This window comes from Juglans regia, chromosome 10 (genome assembly GCF_001411555.2).
Source record: "Juglans regia cultivar Chandler chromosome 10, Walnut 2.0, whole genome shotgun sequence".
In the NCBI taxonomy this organism is placed as follows: Eukaryota; Viridiplantae; Streptophyta; class Magnoliopsida; order Fagales; family Juglandaceae; genus Juglans; species Juglans regia.
Window position 1 is genome coordinate 31,087,193 of NC_049910.1, and position 6,338 is coordinate 31,093,530.

The following is a 6,338-nucleotide window of genomic DNA, read 5'->3' on the forward strand; positions in this document are numbered from 1 at the left end:
TGATATATTATCTATGAATATAATTATGACAGCTTATATGTATATGAAGTTCTCTGTATGAAATGGCCAGATTTTTTGTGTTTAGATATTTAGAGTTGGCAATATTTTTTGCCGGAATAGCAAAGGTGAATATAGTTAGCTGCACAAAAATATCCATGTTTACAGGTATATTTTTGCCGTGTAGCTTTCGAAAGCTACTCCATCAATGGTATAAAATAACATAATGAAACAAAAAAGCCAAGCAATGATAATTAAAACAAATAACAGTATATGACTTGGAATGACTCATGAAACATGTGACATTAGCTGCACAAAAATATCCATGTTTACAGGTATAATCTTCGTCTGGTACCCAAACTGAAGCACATTATGCCTTTGCTGGCATTGACAAACCTGCCCCTAATGTTCAATTTCGGATTGGTGAATATAGCTCCAGATAAAGAAATCAGGCCAACTAACAAGTTATATGATAAAGTAAACGAAGTGAATTGGGAAAAAAAAATATACTTTCAGCCGTATTACAAAAAATAAAATCCTGTGTCTTCATGGTCTTTCTTCTTTGGTTGCTAACGATTCAGTAATTATAAAAGTAATTATAGCTCACCCTTGAATCATCATCATCCCGACCTTCTTTTAGTAGTCTTTGGTGGATAAGCTTCAAACTACAAAGCTAATACATTATTCCTCTATATTTTCAAATAACCAATGTGTATCATACCTGGGTGAGTCCAATCGATGTAGAAGGCCTGGGTGGTCCATCTTCCTTTTCGCCCATCACACTATTATTCAATAACTATTGAGTGTTACAAAATGTGTATTAGCATAAGCAATCCCTCAACCAGCATTTGGGCACAAAGTATAGTTTATATACACAAAAGAAGAAGGAAATATCCCATATATCTAACAACTATGCATTGAATAATTAATCCTCATAATTAATTAGGGAGACATATAATTAGAAGTTAATAGCAGGAAAAAACCTGCATAAAAAGTCACTAAAAGTAGTCCCATTCAAGAAGAAAGAGGCCACTTGTAAATGCGAGCAACAAGCCAGTTCATCTTTTTTTCATTCAGATGCAAAGTGATGTATGACAACTATTTTTTAAAAAATTTAAAAATTGTCAATTTGAACCTCACTAGATGGATCAAATTGTCAACATGTATCTGTTAAATCTTTATAGGAATATTTTTCTCAAAATTTCTAATACATCATCCATAATCACCCACTTTAAGTTACAAAATCACACATACGCATTGTTTGAATACTAAAAATTTCTCAAAACATTTGTAAATAGTCCTGAATAGCTTGTAGATAGTAGTAAAATAATTTAAAAATATGATAATGTTGCTATGCCACCAAGCTTTTATCATTGGGCGTGCCCACTAGTTCAATCAACATTTTTTTTCAAACATTATTTGACTATAGAAATCCAACCAGGCCAATGGCTATAGCCATGGACAAATCAGACATGAATCTCTTAATGACCATAAGAAACAAAAGATCAGACCATAAAAGTCAAGATTTCACACACTTATCACTTGAAATGACCCCACAGATTGAAGAGATAGAGAGGTGGGCACTGAAAAAGATCATGAGAGAATAAAAGCCATATAATGCACCATTATAAGTACTGATTCCTTCCTTTTTTTTTCTTCTTTTCTTTTCTTCTGCTTTTTTGCAGCTTCATTCATGAAATTTACTGATTCACATCACCTCACAACCATCATGAGCAGCTTTTAGCACATGAAGAAGTATTTACAGACTTCAAAGCAAGTTACAGGAGATCAAGAAGATAAACCCCCCCCCAAAAAAAAAAAAAAAGAAAAAACTTATAGAGAGATCATGATCATCATTTTTCTTAGTGGCTGATCACTAACTGTAGTACTACCTATATTAATATTATATATTAGTACTGCTTTTTTCTGCCCCTATTTCCTTATCTTGGAAATACTAAAACAATAATTATATATGGCCGGCCATACCATTAATTGAAATTAGTCGTGTTGATCTGCCAGTCGGGTCTCCCTAAAGTGAACTCCAAGCTAGGATTCTTGAGGTGATCAAAACTTGATCTTGTGGAGTTTCTTGATTGGGCAAAATGATGATCACTTACCTGCAGCCAGGAGTTTAGAAACTTATATCAGTTAATTGTAGGTCACAAAAGCACTCAAAAAAGCAACCATTTGTTAAAAAGAATATATATATATAGTACTAAAACAGAACCAGATTTGTATAAAACGATCATGGGAGATTTTATGCATAATTCATCAAAGTGGAGTTATCTTATATCATTTAAAAGTTCTAAACCAAACTATAATTATATAAAACAAAAGGCAGCTTGAGTGTATGGTAAGACATGATGCATTAAAGATCATGATCATCATGTATACATGATTCATGGCCGACATGTATGTATTGTTTGAGGGTGCTTGGGCATGCATGCAGATGATAGTTTATAATATATAAGCATGCACATGATTCCTTGCAGGCTAGGGAATATATATAAATTAATTGCCTAATTTTAAAAGTATCATTAAATATGATCTAGCATTAATTAGGTCGCTAGCTAGCTACCTCAAATTGGTCTCCAGATATTCTTAGTTGAGATGGCAGCATTTCTGGTCTTATCGTATCCAGATTCCTCGAACTGGCTTGCACCCATGACCCTCCACTGCAACAATTTCGTAAGAAAATTAATTAATATTCTTCAATGATTTTGTCCAAAAACTCCGACAGAGCATCACTCTTTACACTAATCCTTCCATTAAAATTAATCTTTCTTTTAGCAAGCCCGGACATTGCAAACTACAATCTCGCTCATTTCAAATGTTATCAACAACCAAAAAATCAGTGGTATACTAGAACAACAACAACCAAAAAACTCCACAAAACACAGATCAAACAAACATAAAATCACAGATCCATAAACGCATAAACACACAAAATGAGTACTGCTATAAATGGAGATGAAACCAAAACAGAAAAATAAATACCCAGAAATTTATTTCTTACCCTTGTAAGACGTACGGTGGCTCTCGGCAGCTACAATACAGCACCCAGCGGAGGAGAGAAGCCGTGCGGAAGTGGTGAAGCTGGAGAAGCCGTACGGAGGTTGCGTGAACAGTGGGGACTATTTTTTACACGGTGCCGGAGTAATGGAGCCACAAACTTCCGGAGTAATGTAGCCACACGGAGTGGGGAGAGGCTGAGGGGCGAACGAGCTGCTGGGGGAGTGGAGGGGATGAGAGAAAACAGGGGAAGCAGGGGACGAGAGAACGAGAGAACGCGGGGGAAGCAGGGGAGCAAAACGCGCGCCGGGGGGGGGGGGAAATTGAAAATAAAAACGTGGGTTATGTTAACCCAAAAAAAAAAAAAAAAAAGGCCACGTCGGATGGAGTGGGGAGGTTGCGTGAACAGTAGTGGTTGAGTAGAATTACTCAATGCTTTTTTTTTTCTCCTTTATCTTTAATTATTTTTTACACAGTTTTAAATATTTTTAAAAAATAAAAAAAATAGTAATTCACTAATATTCACTTCCATAATCATTAAGTAAAAAAATTAAAAATAAAAACTTTAATCGATCACTTTTATTGATTCAACTAGCATTTTCCTAATATTATTGAGACTTAATAATCATGACAATCATGCGTTCGAACGTTAAAGGATCAGATCAAATGGTATATGGATTCGAACGGTATAAGTTATGTTTGAACACTACAGAAATAAATAACGTTCGAACATTGTGTGATCATTCGAACTCTACGAAAATAAATTACGTTCGAACATTATGTTAACATTCGAACACTCGAACGCTCGTTCGAATGATAACTATTTTATTTAAAATCAATAATAGAAAACTAAATAGGCATTCGTAATATTTGAAAAAATACATTAGAAACTGTTTAACACTCACAAAAGTTTTATAATAAGTGCGAACTAAATAAATAATCATGAGACTGACATTGTTCGTACATAAATAGATAATCACAAAATCTGTACGCAAAAAACCATTAGTTGCTTGGAGGCATGTACTGTTGCATAAGTTGCTGCTGCATTTGGAGTTGCATCTGTCTTCTGAACTCTTCTTGTTGTTCTTTATGTTGTTTGAGGCGCATCTCCATATCTGTTTGTTTTGCCAATTGAGCCTCTAACTCATACTGCCTTGCAGTCAATTTTTCGATTTTGAAATTCGCATTCTCTAGCGCTATAGAAGTCATAGATGCAATTCCAGAAAAAGATGAAGAGGAATAAGGCTTTACACAGCAACCCAAACCCTTCAAATATCGTAAACGTTTGACCCAGGACTTGTGTAAAAATATCACTATCACTTGTTGAGGAATTTTGATCTGACGCAGATTCAGCGCGTAGTGCAACCATTTTATCTTAGACATATATAAGATAAAGAATTAATATCATCATAAATATTCTAATATATTTAATTAAAATAGGTTATAATACTTACATAATTTTCACGGGCATCAGGATGAGTCCACTCTCCATTACGATCAGTGTGCAATGCAACATATAATTTTATCAGATCATAATTAGTATCTGAATCTTGCTATAATAAATGTGTTAATATATAAAGTCATTATGATTCATCCAAATAATTAACTATATCCAATAAAAAAAATAACAATACCAATTTCTTAGAGAGTCGATGAAATGATCTTGAGCCTACATGATGATTAATCTTCAATTTTGATCTATTTGTTTTGTTTATAGAACTTCGCTCCTGTAAAAAAATTGAAAATATTATGAAGCGAAATGCAAAATAGGACAAGTAAAATAATTAAATTTATTTATATATGATATGATGGATCCTCAAATAAGTCACAAATTTTTTCCCACTCAGAAGGTCGGAAGTCTTGAAAAGGATGTTGGCGTGCATCTTCATTCTTCTCAAACTTATTATAATGCTCATGAAACCTCGTCTTATATTGTAAAATGCATTACCCATAAGCTCTTCCATAGTCTTACGTTCCTTTCTCAGATCAAAATTTAATTCGAAATCATCCTTGAAAAAAATAGTCACAAACACATTATCATTTATAATATTCAAAATTTAAGTAAAATATAGAAATTTATTATACTAAATCAATGTTTTAAACATTAGCAAACAACGCTTTTTGTTAAGCTCTTTAACATCTTGGGGGACTTTCTTCCATGAAGTCGTTGTCAAAGGTGCGTAAGTTCGTGTAAGAGCACCCATATGCGATGCAAGCCAAACTGCTAGTTGTCCTTCGCCCCCGGTATGTTCGCTAGAAATGTTAACCTTGATCTTACCCACCTTACGATATTTTTCAAACGTCACCCATCTAGTAGTATCTCGACCTTGACGAAATTGTACTGTAGAGTCTATAAAATATAACATTGTAATCAATTTCATTTATATGTCTATTATAGGACCTTAATTAATAATTTTTATGAGTATTAAATTTTTATCTTGTTCTGTAGAATCAATCTCTAATGGTGAGTCTGAATAAGAGCTAGGAACATGTGGAGATGAGTTACGAACTTCCTTCCTCTTTGGCGGCATAATTTCAAACTACCGATACATTCAATAAGTAAAATATTTGTCATCAAGTGTGAAGTTAACACATAATTGGTCAATCATAATCTGTATCAGTTTCATTTGACAATTCACTCTCATCATCTGTAGATACTGCAGATGATTCAACATTTTCCTTAATTGTCACATCAATAATTTGCCTCAATATCTTCTCTATTTAATGGAATCATCTCATACTAGCTCAAATCCACAAACATATTTAAGGCGGGTTGACTCTCTTGGTATGCTTTTTGAGTATAGGGGTTATTTTCTTCTTCATCTTGTCATTCCGCCTTAGGGATAACATTATATATATTTCTTAGAGAATATTTTTGTACTACTCGCTATTGATTTCCTAACTTCGGATCATCTAAGTATAATACTTGAGATGCTTGAGAAGCCAAAATAAAATAATCATCTTCATACCATTTTTTTTATGTATTAATACTCAAAAAATATTCATCATCATGGACTCCAGTATGAGGATTGCTTAAATCTCACAAATCACACTTAAACAGATACACCGCAAGCTCTCTCAAATATTTCATTCCAATTATATCGACAATAATTCCATAGAAATCAATATTTTCTCCATCATAACTTCATTCGACTAGGACATCACTATTTTGGATTTTCCTATAACAATCTCGATCCATTGTGTGATACCTACTTCCCTAAGGAATACATGCAGAATATCGAGCAGCGCGTCTCGATGCCAATGCATACAGTTCATCTGATATATCATTTGGATTATTTGCATGCATTTGTTCAACCTACATATTGAGT